The sequence below is a fragment of the Nyctereutes procyonoides genome, unplaced genomic scaffold (assembly GCF_905146905.1).
Source record: "Nyctereutes procyonoides isolate TBG_1078 unplaced genomic scaffold, NYPRO_anot_genome, whole genome shotgun sequence".
In the NCBI taxonomy this organism is placed as follows: domain Eukaryota; kingdom Metazoa; phylum Chordata; class Mammalia; order Carnivora; family Canidae; genus Nyctereutes; species Nyctereutes procyonoides.
This window is the reverse complement of record NW_026575136.1, coordinates 4235845-4256224: the sequence shown is the minus strand read 5'-3', so window position 1 is coordinate 4256224 and position 20380 is coordinate 4235845. Positions and strand designations below refer to the sequence as shown.

The following is a 20380-nucleotide window of genomic DNA, read 5'->3' as shown; positions in this document are numbered from 1 at the left end:
TTCAGCTCACTGAACAGATTTGCAAATCATAAACAACCTATTATCTCCCACATTTCCAGCTCACTGAAAGTAGATTTACAGTGTATAAACAATACATTATCTCACATGTTCCAGTTCACTGAAGATTGATACAGAACTCACAAAGAACCCCAAGGAGTCAAGGTTCTACCTTGGACACTAGATAAATTAAATCAAATAAATAAATAAATAAATAAATAAATAAATAAATAATAACCTTTATTGAACAAGAAATAATCATATTTGATCTTAATGACTATCTTATACCAATAGATACATCTAGAGATTTAATGCAATTTTCAATCTTCGAATAGTATATAAAAGAAAATCAGGTGAATTTAAAGGTATAACTGCATTTTTGCGTTTTTGAACATTCCTGTGTTAATTTATAAAAATTTAGAAAATGAAAATACTATTAAAAATGATCATTTATAGATAGCTTTATTTTTATAACCTTAATTCATTTCTAAAGCTTTTCTTAATTCTTATTCTCTTGCAGTATGTAGAAACATTAGAACATTTTTTTTTAATTATTAACTTGCTGAATTTCATTAGAAAGTTTTAGACATTTATTTATTTGAAGAGAGAGCAAACAATAGAGAGAGACAGACAGACAGAGAGAGAGAGTGCATGAGTAGGGGAAGGGGCAGAGAGAGAGGGAGAGGGAGAAGCAGACTTCCCACTGAGCAAGGAGCCTGATACGGGGCTTGATCCGAGGACCCTGGGATCATGACCTGAGTGGAAGGCAGAATTTAACCAACCGAACCACCCAAGTACCCCTCCATTAGAAGTTTTTAAAAACAAATAACAAATTTTAAAATTAGATAAACTTCCTCATGATATGCTTACTGGTCAGTCAATTTTTTATTTTCTCAGTGTGAAAAGACTTTTTATTCCATAGTATCCATAAGCTAAACTTTTATTTTAAGCCTTTTATTCCAGTTTGTTATTACTATTTTACTCATTGTTAAACAACTCAAACTTGTGAAATCACAATGAGAAATGTTTCATTTAAAATACCACGAGTGGGGATCCCTGGGTGGCTCAGCAGTTGAGCACCTGCCTTTGGCTCAGGGCGTGATCCTGAAGACCCAGGATCGAATCCCATATTGGGCTCCCTGAATGGAGCCTGCTTCTCCCTCTGCCTGTGTCTCTGTCTCTTTCTCTGTATCTCTCATGAATTAATTAAAAAAATCTTAAATAAATAAATAAATAAATAAATAAATAAAATACCACAAGCATATTTTTAAAATACTAAATGTGACATGATTTTAAATACAACTTAATTTATGAATGTATCATGTTATTTTTAAAACTTTTTATTATGGAAATTTTAAAATAAACACAAAAATGAAAAGTCTAATTAACACAATGGGTCTATTGACCTGTTTCAACTAGCATCAACATATGACCAATTTTGCCTTATCAATTTAAAATCCCCTACCCCTAAACACACACACACACTACCATTGTATTACATTAAAATTCAGATAACATATTATTTTTTATAATCAAATATTTCAATATGGCAATAAGAGATACTTTTGTTTTTAATGTAATTCACAATAATACACTAAATTAAAATACTCCCTTAATATCTATCATTTCATATCAAGCTTTACTGCTTAACTCATATATTTGTTTTTATAATTGATTTGTCCCTACTGTAAGCCAGACTTTACATATATTTATGTTATATATTAAATATATAAATATATATTTATACTTTTGTATAATTAATTTTATATGCATAATTTATTATCCTATTTATTTTCAATAGTGTCCTATAGTTTACTCATATTTTTGGGTGGGAGAATGATTCAATGTATTATATAAAATATATGAAATAATATGTTTGTAGTATTCTTAAGACAAGTATGATTAACCTCTTTTCCTTCTCCTTATAGTTTAATCCCCTTTTATTCATGATTATCATTTCCATTAAACAAAGAACCCAAGATTATTATAAATAATGAAAAAATTCATGAAAAAAACACAATATTTAGCATGGAGCAGTCTTCAGTAAATATTTGTTGAGTTAATAAATAAACAAAATTAAGTAAGTAGCAGGAAATTTTCCTAAGATTTAGTCTGTCCCTATGATGTAAAATAATGAATAAATCCACTGTGTCTTCATTGATAGGGCAATTATAAGAATTTTCTATCTGTAGAAAGTATGTTTTTCACTGTCAGGGAAGACACTTTCCATATACCCTTTAGGTGCTGTGGCTGGTCTAACAACAAAAATGACATAAGGCAGTTTAACAGGGGAAAAAAATAATTTAATTGTGTATGTAGAAGAGCCCCACAAAAGCATTAAGACTTAAGGCAATTATGTGTCACCCTGAGCTAAAGAATGGGATAGGGGCCTGAGGCTTCAAAGATGAGTAGAATAATTTATAGAATGAAAAAAAAAAAAAGAGCAGATGATGGGTAACGAGATGTTTGCCCTGCCGTAAGATAGGTCTTTCAGATAAAAGTTATCTCTAGTAATAACTGTCTTTCTGGGCCTTCATATCTAAATTTTTCTGGGTAGTTAAGGGAAGAGTGCTGAGTCTTGATTGCTTTCAGCTCAAAATAATCCACATTGTTAAAGAGACATATTTTGGGAAAGCTCATTCTAAGCTTTTTCACCACTAAGGTGTCCACTCCCTTGTATCATAGAATATTGTATATCAGTATATCATGGGATAATTTCTTTTTGTGAAGTTAAAATAGAAAGTAAGTAAAATATAATATATTTATAAGCATAATATATTTATTATAAGCATATAATTATATGCTTATAATTTTCAAGATACATGACATTTCTTACTAAAAAGGATGTATCTATGTTTCTGTGAAAACACCATATTTAACAATCATCTTATCATGGGTGCCTATCAGCCCTACTACATTTTACAGGATAAAATGACTTGTCATGTATTGAACTCTGTAAAAATTTTTGAACTTAATATATGAGAGGAGAGAAAGAAAACATGCCCAGCTTTAATTTAGACTAACCATTTTGTGAGATAATAATTTTTTTTAAAGATTTATTTATTTATTCATGATAGACATAGAGAAAGAGGCAGAGACACAGGAGGAGGGAGAAGCAGGCTCCATGAAGGGAGCCCGACGCGGAACTCGATCCCAGGACCCCAGGATCGTGCCCTGGGCCACAGGCAGGCACTAAACCACTGAGCCACCCAGGGATCCCCTGAGTTAGTAATTAAATTTATACTCTTGTTTCTGAATATACTTTGTCAGTTTTTGTTTCTAATTGATCCTAAACTAGCTGTCTGAAAGGCATTTAGTTTGCTATTTTCTTTCAAAAGTACATGCTTTATGATTTTGCTGGTAACATTTTTTTTTAGTTTGATGTTTTCCAACTTTATTGAGATTTAATTGACATGTAACATTTTGTAACTTTAAGGTGTACAATGTGCTTGATTACCCTTATATGTCGCAATACAATTACCATCATAGCCTCATCTCACACCTGTATTCCAATACATAATTCCCATTTTTTCCTACATTGAGAACATTTAAGATCTACTTTCTTAACACTTTCAAGTATGTAATACAGCACTATTGACTATAATCACTTATTGATTTACAGTTTTGTCCAATGCCTCCCCATTTCCTCTATCCCTAAGTGTTTTTTAAACTGTCTACTTATGAAAACAAAACAAAAAATCTCCAAATTTTTAATTTTTTATAAAATTTCTTCCTATAATTACTTAAAATTGTAGGAAAATCTCTAAGCAATACCAATAAGCTTTTCTTTATAATGAAGCATATAAATAAGCCAAGGAGATTCCATATATACACACATACACACACACACAATTGATACAAGCAGAAAAGTCAAAAGTCTAGAAAATTACAATACTGGCTAAAAGCAGTAGCTTCCTGACGCCTGGGTGGCTCAGCGGTTGAGCGTCTGCCTTCTGCTCAGGGCGTGATCCTGGGATCCAGGATCCAGTCCCACGTCGGATTCCTCGCAGGAAGCCTGCTTTTCTCTCTGCCTGTGTCTCTGCCTCTCTCTCCCTCTCTGTGTCTCTCACGAATAAATGAATAAAATATTAAAAAAAAAACAGTAGGTTCTAAATGCAAGAATTGGGAAGAGGAAAGGGGAGAGAGCAGCAGAAAGAATTTTCTTATGTATGAATATATTAGAATAATGTGATGATAAAAATTATTTTTAAAAGAAAATTTTGCAGTGCCCTTGCCAAAAAAATTATTTATCTTCCTTTAGTATTTTTCGAGCATAATCCATCCTATTAACAAGAGTATTCATTGTGATTTTTCCAATCGCTCTCTGCAAATTTTAAAGGCAGCATCCTGAAGTAGTGCCAAATAATGTGCAATCACAATTTTGTTAGAATTAGTATATCTCTTTATAATAAAACAAAAAATGTGAAGTTTCTACATCACAAATTATCATATATTGTCACAAAATCTGCCAAGGTGTTTTCACATTACAGAATCTGTTGGCAGGTTTCCATTTTTAACAGTAGGTCTGGGCTTGTTGTGACAGTGACAAGAACAATTTAAAATCACTGAGAAGTGGGAGAAACAAAAAGAATGTGTAATTCTCTATTTGTGGTCTGACATAGATGACTAGCCCTCCCAGAATTATTATATGACATTTATTGAGTTTCCATATGTCAAATGAAATATGAAACCAGTTAAACTAATCCCTTTGGGAATTAAACTAGTAAAAAAAAGAAATTTATATCTTGCCTATTCTCCTAGTTAAGTTATATCGAACGCTTTTTATAAGTCAAGTACTCACCTGTTCTCTGATAAACTATAAATAGATAATATCTAGCCCCTGCCCTCTAAGAGCTTCTTTCCCTCTTAAACAAATTCATGAAAAATGAAACAATAGAGTCATTCCCTAAGGAAAGAATGATTATTTGGTGTATTGGAGTAGAAACATGATCATGAATTGCCACTCACGAGACTAAAAATATACAGTAGAAAAAAAAACTGTAAGAAGTTATGAAGGCTTGAAAGAACTTTCTTCCCCATCAAAGGTCAGAACAGACATAAAAACAGAAGTCAGAATATGGAAGTTTCTTTCTCTCTTTCTTTTCTTTCTTTCTAAAGTAATGAAGCTATTTGGATAATAAAGCTTTAGAACTTTGCTATTTTAATCATATTTTAGTATTAATATACTTATTAAAAACAAAAGAATATTTACTTCTTAGAGGTACAAATTGACATATTTACTGATGAAATGGTCCTGATGTCTTGGACTTGCTTCTAAATAATCCTGTGGTGCATTGAGGATAGGGAAATGAGAAATTTTATACATGAAGCAGAATTGGCCATATGTTGATCCTAGTTCAAACTAAATATATGGGTCCTTGGGGGTTCATCAGACAACTCTCTTTACTTTTGTGTTTACCTGAAAATTTCCATAGGAAAAATTAAAATGTGACATATTCATAAGCTAATATATATTTGAAGAGTGTACAGTCTTTCTTATTTTTTTTGATATTGCTATCTCTAACTCTGAATTCCCTATGTGTGAGGGCTTTATCTCTTAGCATTCATCACAGTGAATTTAAAAAGAAAAAAAAAAACCTTCATAAATACAAAATTGAACCAAACTGATTAGATGAAATATTTGAATTAATAGGAAATTAAGAAGAGGACAAAAGGACAATAAGCTTTTTTTTTTTTTTTTAATATCCACTTTGGTAACCATTTTCCTCCAGTATTAGAAAAGTGGAAAAAAAAAGTGTTTTTTTTGTTGTTGTTGTTGTTTTGTTTTGTTTTAGTACACAGTGTATAGAAAGTAAATACAATGCCAAGAATGGAAATATCTGATCAAAATGGTCAGTAGTTATATGAGGATCAAATAAGTGAGCTGACCAGGTTGGAAGTGCAGGCAACATTAGTGAATTAATTTAATTGTACAAAAGATAGAGATTTACTATGAACATATTAAAAATCTGGCTTGAGTTATAGAGGTGTTTTGAGAGTTTGTATCCCTGACAATAAGAACATAGAAAATTACTGAATTAAGATAATTCAAAATTCATTTGCTAGAAATATAGAAAATAAAACAGATGATTACCATCAAGGTGAATGAATACAGAACTTGGAAATTGCTATATTTTTTAAAACATGGGAATAACTTAAGCCTTATTTCACTGATGAATTAAGGAATTCTTAATTATTTCGTTAAATATAAGGTCAATCATTTATTCAACATCTGCATTTTGTTTTTGTTTTTTTTTTTTTTGAAATTTTTGGGTATGGTTTATTTATTTTTTTAAATTTTTATTTATGATAGTCACACACACACAGAGAGAGAGAGAGAGAGAGAGAGAGAGGCAGAGACACAGGCAGAGGGAGAAGCAGGCTCCATGCACTGGGAGCCCGACGTGGGATTCGATCCTGGGTCTCCAGGATCATGCCCTGGGCCAAAGGCAGGCGCTAAACCGCTGCACCACCTAGGGATCCCTCAAAATCTGCATTTTGAACATAATTCAAGAGGGGCTGAAAATTGAGAGAAAGATGAGATATCTTATGTATATAATCCAATTGAATTTAAGAACCCATAAAAATTTCTCTTGTATTATCCTGGGACACTCTGCCCATTTAGGAAACCCTGGGTAGAATTTATTTAATGATATCATTTGACAGTTACGATTATACTTATTGATGTGTGGAAAAAAGCAATGCCCTGGCAGTAGTATTTCAAATGACAATCTAGTAACAAGTTGTGTGAACAACACAGAGAACAGATGTTTCTTTATGATAGTAAGAGACCCTTTGCAATACGTTTCAGATGTCAAACCCACTCTTGCTTAGCGTTCCTTCTTGTCTCTTATGAGTAAGCATAATTTCTCTTAAACATATGGCCCAAAATGGAGTAAGTCTGGGAAATCCCATTTATAACTTTAGTCTATGTTATTGGGGGAAAAAATCTTCTGAATTAGTAATAAAAACCATCTGTTCTCACTTAGAGGAAAATGCTTTACACTGATGAAGTGAGACTAATATTCAGCATTTTAAAAAAAGTATATCGAAAAATATAATGGAACAGTTTCTTTTTTAATAAGATGTCAAATTCATTTATTTAAATTATCTAATCAGTCTTCAAAGTTTAAGTGTTAACAGTCTTTAAAATATCTCCTAAAGCACAAGGCCTATATTCCTTTACGTGCATATACTCATAAGATATGTTAAATATCAAGATATTTATTTTCAGAAATTATTTATCTTCAGGGCACCTGGGTGACTCAGTGGGTTAAGGTTGAGCCTTTGGCTCAAGTCTTGATCCCGGGATCCTGGGATCAAGCCTCCTCCACCCCTCGCTTTTCCCTCTGCTCTGCTCTCCTCTGCTGCTCCCCCTGCTTGTGCTCTCTCACTCACTCTCTCTCTCTCAAATAAATGAATAAAATATCAAACAAAATAAACTTTTTCTTTTCATAATTTCAAATTTCATGATTTGCTCATAATAATAAACTATTTTAAATCACAATTGTTCACTTTCCTCAGGTTTTTTGTCTTCTTAATCTGCTTACGATAATAATACAGATTCAAAAAAGTAGTAATACAAGTTCATTGAAGAAAAGTTTCATAATTCAAATATGCAGTATAGTAAAGAAAATGAAAAACACTCGTAATCTGGCCACCTAGATATACCTATCGTTAGCATTTTGCTTTCTTTCTTTTAAGCATCATTTTGAAATATCATCTCTATTTTTATCAAAGTTTTATGTATTCATAATTTTAAAATCGAGGAGTTTTATTAATTGCATAATCAACTATGCAGTATTTCCCCGTCTCATTACCATTTCCCAGATGCAGTTAATTAAAACTCTTAGCTGTTCCTTGTCACTTCCCACTCTCTCTGTATGCATGTATATCTATATATCTATATATCTATGTCTATATATAAAATATGTAACTGAATTATAAGGAAATAAAAGTTTGACATATCTCTCCCTTTCAGACATGAACAAAAGGGGCTTGGATTTCTTACATAGCTTACAGACTTTCATATTTTCTTCCCCAACCTTCCATTATGTTTATATTACAATTATATTTAATTTCATCATTATTTTTACATTATAATTATTATCATATAAATTCTAATGATTGTTAAACCAAGTAGTATATAATGGTTATATTCTTATACAATAGTCCCCATGGAATTAGTAGTTATCTCTTTTTTCCTTCCTTTGCTTATGGTATCTATCACTATTGCACTATACTATTTTCTTAACAAATATGTGTATGTCCTCTCATTAGCCTCCCCCAAAATATTCAAGAAAGTAAACTTTGGCAACCTTATATTTCTGAGAAATGCCTACTTTCTATATTTGCTTTAATGCGGTATATTCTGGAGGATCTCCTCAAAGTTATCCTCCAATGTTTCTATTGATTTTTAAGTTTTTTGCTACCATATTATAATTTTCTAAAGCTATTTTTGGATATTCCTTAGTATTTGTCTCATAATTATATATTATTTTCCTGTATTCTTTCTGTTTCCTTTTCAATGTATTATTATTATTGTCTGGGCTTTTCATGTTGGAACTATTCCTCAAATATATTATTTCATTGTCCTTTGATAGCCATAGTGAGATATCTCTGTTCAGGATTCTGGCTTTTTCTTAAAACCCTTTTCCTTTGGTGTGTTCACCCTTAGCTCTGACTGGTGTTTTAAAATCCACATTTCCTGCACATCAGCTTTTCCATAATATACCCCTCATCCTTCTGTCAGCATATGTAAAGGCTTCTTAAATCAAACTTTCAAACAAACCTTCTATTTTTCAGACCTATCCATATCCTACCATCACTGACACCTGCCATCTCTAATTCCAGGGCTCTTCCAGGATTCTGCAATGGCAAAAAAATTATAGATATTTAGCATGCATCTTTTCTAAATATGATCAGTTATTTATTACTAGTATATCAAAACTTCAGCTTCAAATTGTTGTTGACATCTCTGCTATAATTTCATTTTTTAAATTTGTACGTGTGTTTTAATGTATTTACCTTCATTTGTGTGGAGTTTTAGAAAGGTGTGATGATAAATGTTGTATTTTATCTTTCATGTTTAACTGGAAAACTTTCCATATTCATATGCAACTAATGTGTACTATCAGCTCTATATTTCCAAGTTTCTAACATGAGACATACACATATGTAGCCATTTATGCTAATGCATAAAATACCAATACTATACAAAAACTCATTTTTGTTTTGTTAAACATTGAATCTGACATTTATTGTGAAAATTGCTGCCCAGGTTCATGCTCGTGTGTAGTTACCTCAGAAATAAACAAAATAGAATGCTGATATTGCAGCACAAATTCCCAGATATTAATGCAATGCTTAAATTTCATGGTATAATGTCAGGATTGTCATATCTATTACATGAAACTATAAGAATAAATCATTAAAATTCAAAACCATAGCAGAGGGTTCCATTAATAAAAATAGTAGCGTACCCATGATTTATAGTGGAAGTTACTGCCACCCAAAGTATGTCCCTATAAGCAAAATTTTAGAATCAATTATTTTGAATGGCACTTAATACATATAATGTATACATCTATACATACATACATTCATGCATACATACACATCTGTATAAGATACTCAATCAAACCTAATTCAAATTAGATAGACATTTTGTATCATGATGCTTTTCCCACTATTCCACAATGGGAAATGACACACAAGTCATTAAATATACTGATTATTATGCCTACATAAATATATACATTTATATGTCATAATTTCTGTAGTACTTTATCAAATGAGTATATTACAATTTCTCCAAGCATCCTATAGTAATTGAGCATTTCACATATTTCTAATTTTCCCAAGTATAAATTATAGCCTTTCCTTAGAATGGAAGACTACAGGAGCAATCACTAGGTTTGGGGGAGATGCTAACAAATAAAATAAGTAGTGCAACATTTTTTCCCAACTTTATTCGATAACATCAAAGTTTTAGACTTTGTTAATATCATTCATGGATTAAATCAAGAGCTCTGGTATTCAGTTTTAAAATCATGATTTTTGGGGTTCCTAGATGGCTCAGTCAGTTAAATGTCTACCTTTGGCTAAGGTCATGATCTGGGGTCCTGGAGTGAGTCTTGTGTCAGATTCCCTCTTCAGCGGGGAGTCTACTTCTCTTTGCCCTCTGCCCCTCCCCCACTGCTTGTGTTCTCTCTTAGCACGCCCTCTCTCTCTCTCTCTCTCTCTCAAATAAATAAATAAAATCTTTAAAAAGAAATCATAATTTCAAGAATAGTTTTCAAAACTTGTATCAAGCTTTGTAGTACCACCTTCAATAATTTTAGAACATGTTTAACTAGCCTCAGTAATATCATAAAATAGGTTATATCTATTTTCTTTCATTTGTAGTTACTCAGATGGATTTGTTCTTTTAGATGGACTATCATGAGTATTTTTAATTTTTTAAAAGATTTTATTTATTTGTTCATGAGAGACACAGAGAGAGAGAGAGAGAGAGGCAGAGACACAGGCAGAGGGAGAAGCAGGCTCCATGCAGGGAGCCTGACGTGGGACTCGATCCAGGGTCTCCAGGCTAAACAGCTGCGCTACCGGGGCTGCCCTATCATAAGTCTTTGACAAAATATTTTAAAACAGTACTTGAACAGTTTATTTCTATTTCTATGTTTGTGATAATATTGATGTTTCTTTTGTACAAGAAAGGAAACCTGCCTGATTCTAATTATTTTTTTTCTAATATTTTTCTCCCTGAACTGTTTCTAACACTCTATTTTCTTCTAATTTTTTTTTTCAATAGGGGTGTGTGAAGTCATGTGTTCAAATTTCGATCCTGTTTGGCATTTTTTTTTCCCCAACAGCACCAAGCAATTCTCCCATTTTCAGAAGACATTGAGTATATTATGAATTTAATATATTTCTGACCCTATCTGAAGATAGCATCAGATCCCATAGGTTAAGGGCTTAGTCCCACATAACTGCTGCCACTTCAGACACCAGTTGTAACTCCCAGTTGTTATTTGTGCTTCTGACAGACTAGCTATAAACCAGAGGTTCCCATGACCATTTCCTCTGTTTGATTTATATGCTTGAGTGGCTCAGAAAACTCAGAGAAATGTTTGCTTACATTTACCAGTTTATTATAATGGATATTTTAAAGGGCACAGATGAAGAGGTATATAGGGCAAAGTCTGTAAGTGTCTCAAGCACAGTAGCTTCTGTTCCGGTGGAACTGGAGAGTATCACCCTCCCAGCATATGGATGCATTTACCAACCTAGAAATCCATTAAATATCTTTGTTAAAGAGTTTTTACAGAGCTTAATTTATGGGTCCTCAGATCCTTTTCCTCTTTGCAGAAGTAACTGCGTAGGGCTGAAAGTTCCAAGCTTCTAATCACTAGTTTGGTTACCTGCCGCATCCGAAGACCATCCAGAGGTCTCACCTTATCACCTGCTTAGCATGAATTCAAGCATGTTCAAAAGGGGTTCCTTATGAATATTAAAATATTATCACTTAGGAAATTCTAAGGATTTTAGGAGCTTTATGCCAGGAACTATGGACATAAACCAAATATATTCCTTATTGTAATCCATTTTATATATAATTTTATTTTTCTTGTCTTGAAGTTCATGTGAATATGGTCATGAATGTGAAAATTGTGCAGAATAAGTCTAAATGGGTTTCTTTCACTAATTTTTCCCATGGTTTTTGCTCTTTGTGTGCAATGTGTTAATGTGTTACGTAGTCAAAAATTTTATCTTTATTACTTTTGTTCTAGTTTTTAGTCATTCTATAGTTCAGTAGCATCTAAGTCTTTTCCATATCTTTTGCATTTTTACTTATTTACATTTTACTTATTTGTTTACATTTACTTATTTACATTTTTACTTATTTACATTTTACTTATTTTACCTATTTACTTTTATATCTACAAATTTATTGAGGAGAGTATCTCAGTTCCTTCTCATCAGTAATTCAATGTTTGAAAATGGCAATTGTGTTCTTTACTATGTCACTTACAAATTTTAATTTTGTTTTTGCCTTATTGGATATCCTATAATCTTTCCTTATCTCAGATATCTTCCTTTTTATCTCAGGACCTTGCTTTTTATTAGCATTTTCTTTTCTTTTGATTTTCTGCTACTCCTTCATAATATCTTTTTAAATTTAATTTATTTTGTGCTCTATTAACAGGTATCAGGTCATTTTCTAACATGTTCTTCTGTTACTACCATATTCAAAAACATTATTTACCTAAGCCTTTGGATGAAAATCATCTTCCCTTTTTCTGAAGCTACTCTACATTAGAATCATGTTGTTGTTGTTGTTGTTTTATTTTTCAATTGTTTTTCTATGCTTTTTTTTTTTAATAGGCTCTACACCCACTATAGAGCCCAATATTGGGTCTGAACTCACAACCCTGAGATCAAGACCTGAACTGAGATGGACTCTTTTCTGACTGAGCCACCCAGGCACCCCATGTCTTTTTTTTTTTTTTTTTTAATAAGCTCTACACCCAATATGGGGCTTGAACTCATGACCCTGAGATCAAGAGTCTTAGGCTGTACTGTTGGAGCCAGCCCCCTTTCAATTATTTTTACCTTAGAAGGCAAACCTGTTGAATAATAATCATCCTGTATATTTTGCTTTTGATTCTACTCAGATGACCTTCTTAAACCTTCAGCTCAAAAGCAGAGTGATATGCATGTTTCTTAACGTGATTCTCAGCGTCTATGAGTCTTTCATCTACATATTTTCTTCTTTTTTTTTAATTTTTTTAAAGATTTTATTTATTCATGAGAGACACACAGAGAGAGAGAGAGAGGCAGAGACACAGGCAGAGCGAGAAGCAATCTCCGTGCAGGGAGCCTAAAGTGGGACTCAGTCCCAGGTCTCCAGAATCACACCCTGGGCTAAAGGCAGTGCTAAACCACCCAGGCTGCCTGGCATTTTCTTCTAATCAAAGTAGCTGCTTCTATGAAATCTTAGCTTTGTGGATTATGTGAATAACTACAATCCCCTTCTTTCATCTTTTCCCTCTACCACATTCGCCATTTTGGGAATTGTATCTTCAAAGGTAAAATTATTTCTTCCACTTTTTATTTCCCAAATGTACTGCCAAGTTGTTCACTTGCTTCCTGGAATGATTGAAGAAAAATAAATATTAAAGAGCATAATAGGGAAAGGGGGTTAAGGTACTTTTTAATGTTGGGGCAAAATTTCCAACATTACCAGAATTTAGTGGTGATGTTAATTTTCACCTTGTATTTCTTCTGAGTTCTTTCAAGTCATTTTAGTAGGAGACACTACATCAGGGACTTACCTCAGGAACCATTTAAATCAAGTTCCTCAGCTTTTTATGTACTTCAGTCAAATGGTACAATCCCTTTCTCTGGTTAACTAGTCCTCTTTAGACCTAAGGAGTATATATATTTTTAATGAAATGCTCTGGTTTTATTGCCTTAAACTGTAATGCTATCAGGCCAGTCTTTAAAATGATTTGCCTAAACTCTTTGTCTCTTAGTGCCGGATGAATTGCCTTCATCTCTTCTTCTGAAGTTTCTGATAAATCTCTGCCTTTTATATGAGAAAACATAGAAAATGCAAAGTTGTGTCCAGAAAATTAAAAATGAAAAGGACTTTGCTTGCCAATAGAGTAGCAGGTTGAGAATTAATATTTGCCCCCAGAAAAATGGCTTCTCCTATAAAGTTTATTTTTTTGGTATAATATATATCTCTTTTTGAGAACAGAACAAGAATCTAAAAGTACATATTTCTCAAAAGAGAAAAACATTAGTTTCATTTACAAATGCAAAACAAAAATGGGGTTCCACTTATATAATGTCCTGAAATTCTATATAAATTGAATGATCTGTCCTGAGGTTTCTTTATTTTTCTACTTCTAAAGTATAGTATAAACACATTAACATAAATATACTCCCACATGTTACCAAGGTTGTACCCATCCAGATGATAATGCATTTGCTTAAGGGAATTAAAAAAAAATGTAATGCTGATTCCAGCTAAGCACATGTAACTTTTATTATTTTCTTTTTTGATGAGCCCTAGTTCTTATGGTTTAGCAGACCCAGAGGATCAGAAGAGGATGTAGTGTGATTCTGATACTAGCATAGCATGCATTGAAACTATTTGGTTTTAACCCAAACTTTATGGCATTAATATGTAACACAACAACAACAACTGCAACTATAAATCAAGGAAACAAGCTCTATTGCAATGGATTCTTGTCTTTTAAAAAAACTTTTCAAATTAATTAACATATAGTGTATTATTAGTTTCAGAGATAATTTAGTGATTCATCAGTTTCATTTAACACTCAGGGCTCATTACATCAAGTGCCCTCCTTAATGCCCATCACTCAATTACCCCATTGCCCCAGTGACTTCCCTTCACAAGCCTCCGTTTGTTTCTTATGGTTAGGATTTTCTTATGGCTTGTCTTCCTCTCTGTTTTCATCGTATTTTTTTCTTCCCTCCCCCTATGTTCATCTGTTTTGTTTCTTAAATTCCACATATGAGTGAAATCATGTATTTATCTTTCTCTGACTTACTTCGTTTAGCATAATACCCTCTAGATCCAAATGGCAAGATTTCATTATATTTGATGATTAATATTCCATTTAATATATATATTAATATTCCATTTCATATATATATTCATCTCATCTTTTTTATTCATTCATCTGTCTGGGCTCTTTCCATTGTTTGGCTATTGCGGACATTGCTGCTAAAACATCGAAGTGCATGTGCCCCTTCAGATCACCATGTTTGTATCCTTTGGGTAAACACCATGTAGAACAATTGCTGAGTCATAGGGTAGCTCTATTTTTAACTTTTTGAGGAACGTCCATACTGTTTTCTAGAGTGGCTGTGCCTGTTCAAATTCCCACCAACTGTGGAAGAGGGCTCCCCTTTCTCCACATCCTCACCAACATCTGTCATTTCCTGAGTTGTTAATTTTAGCCATTCTGAACAGTGTGAGGTGATATTATGGTTTTGATTTGTATTTCCCTGATGTGGAGTGATGTTGAGCATTTTTCATATGTATGTTGGCCATTTGTATGTCTTCTTTAGCGAAATGTCTGTTCATGTCTTCTGCCCATTTCTTGACTGGATCTTTGTTTTGTTTTGTTTTTTTGGGGGGATTGAGTTTGATAAATTCTTTAACAAAGATCAAAGCCCCGAGGTCCTGAAAGAAAAGAAGTTACATTTTCTGGATCTTTCAACTATGGAATTAGCTCCAGCTGTTCCATTCAGGAGCATACAGCCTGGAAAGAAGTTAGAATGTGAGATTCAAGAAACTTTAATAGTTCTTTTCTTGAAAGTGCTATAGGTGGGATATAATTGGTACTACCCACACAAAGGATAGTAGTAATAAGGTAAAGAATGGGGCAAAGGCTGCATTTAAGAGATTCTGAGAAAAAAAATGAGAGGAATTGATGGTTATTTGAATGTGGCAAGTGAAGGGAGGGAGGAGATGTTTTTATGTAACTCTGATTACCACCTTGAATTAAGTGGGGAAATCACAATTGATATGGGGAATATTAGATGAAGAACAGGTTTGAGAACATTATAATGAAGTTAATGTTGGATTTGTTCAATTTGATGGACCTAGGAAATATCTATGCTGAAAACATTTAAAAGACGACTTAAAATATTGGCTAAAATTCAAAAAGTTTGTTGAAAGTTAACGTTCTAGAGATATAATCTGATCAGTTCTACCTATAAAATATAACTTGAATCAATCCCTTTCTCCCCATCCCCATCACCAGTATCCTTGTCTGGCTAATTGTGATGACAATTGCTATTCTGGTTGTAACTGTGGACAATCTCCAACTTCTGTCTCTTAACTATATAAATTGTGTTCCACAAAGCTGCCAGAATGGGATTATTTCACTTCTCTGCTTAAAGTTACTAGGCTGCAATTAAATAAAAATTCATACTCCTTGCTACATTTTAAAGACCTTGTAAAATCTGTTTCCTGGGATTTCAGATCATTGCTGTGTGATTCCTGAGACTTAAGCCAAACTGGACTTCTTTCAGTTCTTCAGGCTGCTTTACCTCAGATATGTCATGTATGATTTCCTCTACCTAGAAAGTTCTTTTCCAGTGTGTTACCCCTAAATCCTATGCCACCTTCTGTGCTTTCCCATGTCAATATTTTTTCTTATTATCCTTCATTTCTAAGTTTAACATTACTTCCAGAGAATGATCTATCATCCCAACTGCTCACATTCTTTATGCTATTCCACAATTCAGCACTCTTTTTTTTTGATACTTGGTACAATATGTAAATTCTTTTTTAATATTTTTTATTTGGGTCTAACTTGTCCCCTAGACCGTGTGGTTGATGAGTACAGGGGCCACAGCTGATTTGTGCCCAGCATATGTATAGAACGCAGTTGCCCAGAACTGTGCCATTTTTTGTCTGCTGACTTGACAATGTTGTTACCAACACCTTTTAATGGTCACACAAGTGTCTCAGTTTGGATGATAAATTGCATGCCAGCTCATCATGTATACTAACACTCAATAAATATTTGTTGAATAAATGAATAAATGGGAGGCTCTAACATATGTTAAAAAATATAGAAAAAGGAGGAGAATTCGAAGTGCAGTCCTATAGCTCACTGACAATATAAAATATAAAAAGTAGCAAAAGCTATTTTAAGACTCGTGGAGGGTGTGAATGTTTTTATATATGGGTGGTTTATGAGTGTGCAGCAATATTAATTCTTTAAGAATTTATAAAACCTGATGGAATGGTCCTAAAAGTTTTTAAAATAACAGTCTCTCAAAATGTGGTTATTTTAATTTCTCTTCAGCTTGCCATTTGTAAATAAATGTTATAACTTAAAACATATTTTTTATAGTTATAAAGATTTCTTTGTATCTAACTAATTTTTCTTCTCTTGAAATTAAGGTCTATTACTGCTAGTCTACCAGTTGGTAGATGGTAGTTGGAAATGAAGAAACTAAACCCTTCTAATCTACTTTTTGGTTGAAATCTGTTATCAAAGTAATATTTATCTTAATTAATAGGCTCATTTTTTGATTTATAAATCATTAGAAAATTAAAAAATAAGAAAAATAATAAATGTCATTAAAGCTGTTTCTTCAGAATTATTTCTTTAAATACAGATTTTTAAGAGTCAAAAAAATCAGTCAGAATATTTAGATATTTAATATGTATGACAGTATAACAGGATTTCTTTTAGATATTTTACTTTTAAATATATATCCTTTGCTTTATTTTGACATTGAGAAGTGGTATTGCTTCATACTATTTTGAAATATTATTCAGTATTCACTCAGAAAAATATTGTGTCCATTGGTCATATAAATTTATATGAATATAGCCTTAAAATATATTTCACTAAAATATTTCACATATTTAGACATTTGAATTTTAGGTACTTTTTTAAAGAAAGCATTTACAGACAGAATTTTAAAAATAACTTTGCAAGCTGTTAATGAATATAACATGTTTTGACTTATAATTTCAGAATTTTCATTCCATTTAAATGCAAAGAAAAACTAGAAAATTATTTCACTTAATTATAACACATTTTCCCATTAGTATTCAAAATATCATATTTCATTTATCCAAAGCAGAAAACTGATGGAATAAGTACATTTGTGTAGAAAATATCAAGAAACACGAAGAAAGTAATGCATCAATGTATATGTATTTATGTTGTATATGTAGACACATACATATGTACAGAAACACATGTTCATAGTGTGGATATGTCTGTATACTTCAAACACAATGTATACTTAATTGTCTTTCACATACTTCTATACATACACATATTGTATATCTATATGTGTGTGCTCATGCACATTTACATTTATGTGTGTATATATCCAGGAATGGTGCTGAGAAGTTTAATTTTATTTCAAACAATAAACAACATAGAATATTAAGCAAAGTAATTTATAAGATATAGTTACTTTGTGCTTTAGGATTAAAAATAATGAAGTTTATGTTTTGTTAACATTAAAAAAAACTAACGCTATATGTGAATAGTATTTATTGATGAGCTTTGGCATCAGATAGATCTGACTTTGAAACTAGGTTTGACCACTTATGTAATCTTAGTAGTTATTTGCTCCCTGACTTTCAGTTTCTCCATATCCAAAATTAAAATTATATATTATGTGATGTACCAATAGAAGCACATTGTTAGGCAATGCAAGATTTAATTTCTATAGTCAGTGCTCATACCTGAGGAATACAGTTTCACACGTCATGTTCTTAAAGGATATTCACAGACTGGGGACACCTGGGTGGTTCAGTGGTTGAGCTTCTACCTTTGGTTTGGGTGTGATCTTTGGTCTGGGGATCCAGTCCCACATTTGGTCCCCTGTGAGGAGCCTGCTTCTCCCTCTGCCTGTGTCTGTGCCTCTCTCTGTGTGTCTCTCATGAATAAATAGATAAAATCTTAAAAAAAAAAAATAGGTATTCACAGACTCAAGTACTTTTAGAGTAGGATTATTAGGATGGTCTCAAAAACTTGTCCTATGAGAATGAGCAAGATTTATCCTGGGAATAGAAGCAATGCATGAAAACTAGCTTCAAAATCTAAAAAGCTAACATTTAAGAATACTTCCTTTTTCTCTTAGTCTGTTTTGGTAGGTGGAATTAGGAAAATTGTGTTTTGAACACCATATGAAGTAAGTAGGTATTATTATATTGTAGACCCTGATGACAGACTATGAATCTTTTCAAATTTTGAAAATTATATAATTATAAATGACAAAATACATATTACAGAAACTATAATGTGAGTAGAAAAAAATAAAAACAACATTTTTCTAGTTTCATTAATTAGGACAAATGTTTGAGTAATATCCTAAAAAAAGTAGGAAAGTTTGAATCAATAATATTGAGAAAGGGTTAATATAGAGACAGTAGAAAAGAGAAAAACTGATTATATTAAAATTTTAAATGCAAAGATAGGCAGTTAGTAAACTTTATGTTTAATGGTAACAGTCCATTTAACCAAGTAGTAAGCTCATTTTGTACCCAACACAACACCGTACACTGTATTTCTAGTATGTCATTTAATATTTACAACTACAATGTGAGATGGGCAAGAATATGTCACTGCCATATTGCAGATGAAAAAAACTGAGGATTGAAAAAAAAAAAAACTAGGATTAGAAAGATTAAATAAATTGCTTAATGTCAACCAAAAGATTTAGAATCAGAATTATTTTACATCAGAATTTGAGCTTTAGCCATTATACTCTACAGCTTCTACAGAGTATCAGTTTTTGTACTTTGTTTTTTCACTCCAACATTTAACTTTTCAAATATTTTGACTACATATTTATGTGTACCAACAATTCAATTAAAAAATCTAACAAAATTTCAAGAAAATTCCTTGATCAGTTTTCTATCAAGTCTCTTAAATGTCCATAATTATTTTTCACTGTTATTTTGACTTTAATGAATTAATGTTATTGGGACCTATTAATTTGCATGTAAATTATATAGTGAAAATTTTATTCTTTAGCTTTTTTAGATTCTAATTTTATAGATTGTGACATATGAATTTTCAAATGTAAGCATTAATTTTAACAAGATCAATTTTCCTAGGTCTCAGATTCTTGATCTTAATTTTATCACGAAGTCTTAATTTTTCTGTCAAATTCAAACTTTACCATATAAGCTTAAGTCAATGTCGTTTTTATTTTGTTCTGATTGTATTGCTGGCATCTATTTTTTTTTAAGGACCAATATTTATATTGTTCAACCTTGCTAGCAAGATGCAAATCCCCAGTAAATTTTTAATGTAAGATTTACTATTATGGTTTTAGCTATCATCACTAGCTAATTGAATTAATTCCATGGACCTGAACTCAGAGTTGTACCAGTGCCACCCAAGTAGAAAAGAGATTGTGATCATACTCCTTCCTGGAGATTTCTGTTAGGGGGCTCTTGATAGCTACCAGCTTGGAATAAATTCAATGCTGTGGGATTTTTAGAAACAAACAACCATGACTTCTGGATTTGGGTTGGATTTTTGTGCTGGGGGTGGGGTTGTAGATTAATATCAAGCAGTTTTTAAGCATTTACCAGAATGTGTTTCCTGGATTGAATTTGAAATGAGAAAAATGAATGTATGCCTCCATCACAGATATTTCAACTAAAATTTTTGCATTTCGAAGAGACAGATATTTCCAATTTTGCTGATCTTTTGTCATTGTTTAATATTTAATAATCATAAACTTAACTCTGCAATCCAGCTAGACTTGGGAGTAAGGAAAGTATGGACCCCACAGAACTGCAGCAAGAGCACAAAGACTGTAGGATATTTTGAGCAGATGGCAGTGAAGG

At 32.2% G+C, this 20380-nt stretch overlaps 1 protein-coding gene across 1 annotated transcript in view; it reads left to right on the top strand.

Moving 5' to 3' along the window:
- Window positions 1–20380, top strand: part of LOC129495604 (low-density lipoprotein receptor-related protein 1B) — a 1831349-nt gene that overhangs the window by 1432617 nt on the left and 378352 nt on the right. The gene's annotated exons all lie outside the window — the stretch shown is intronic.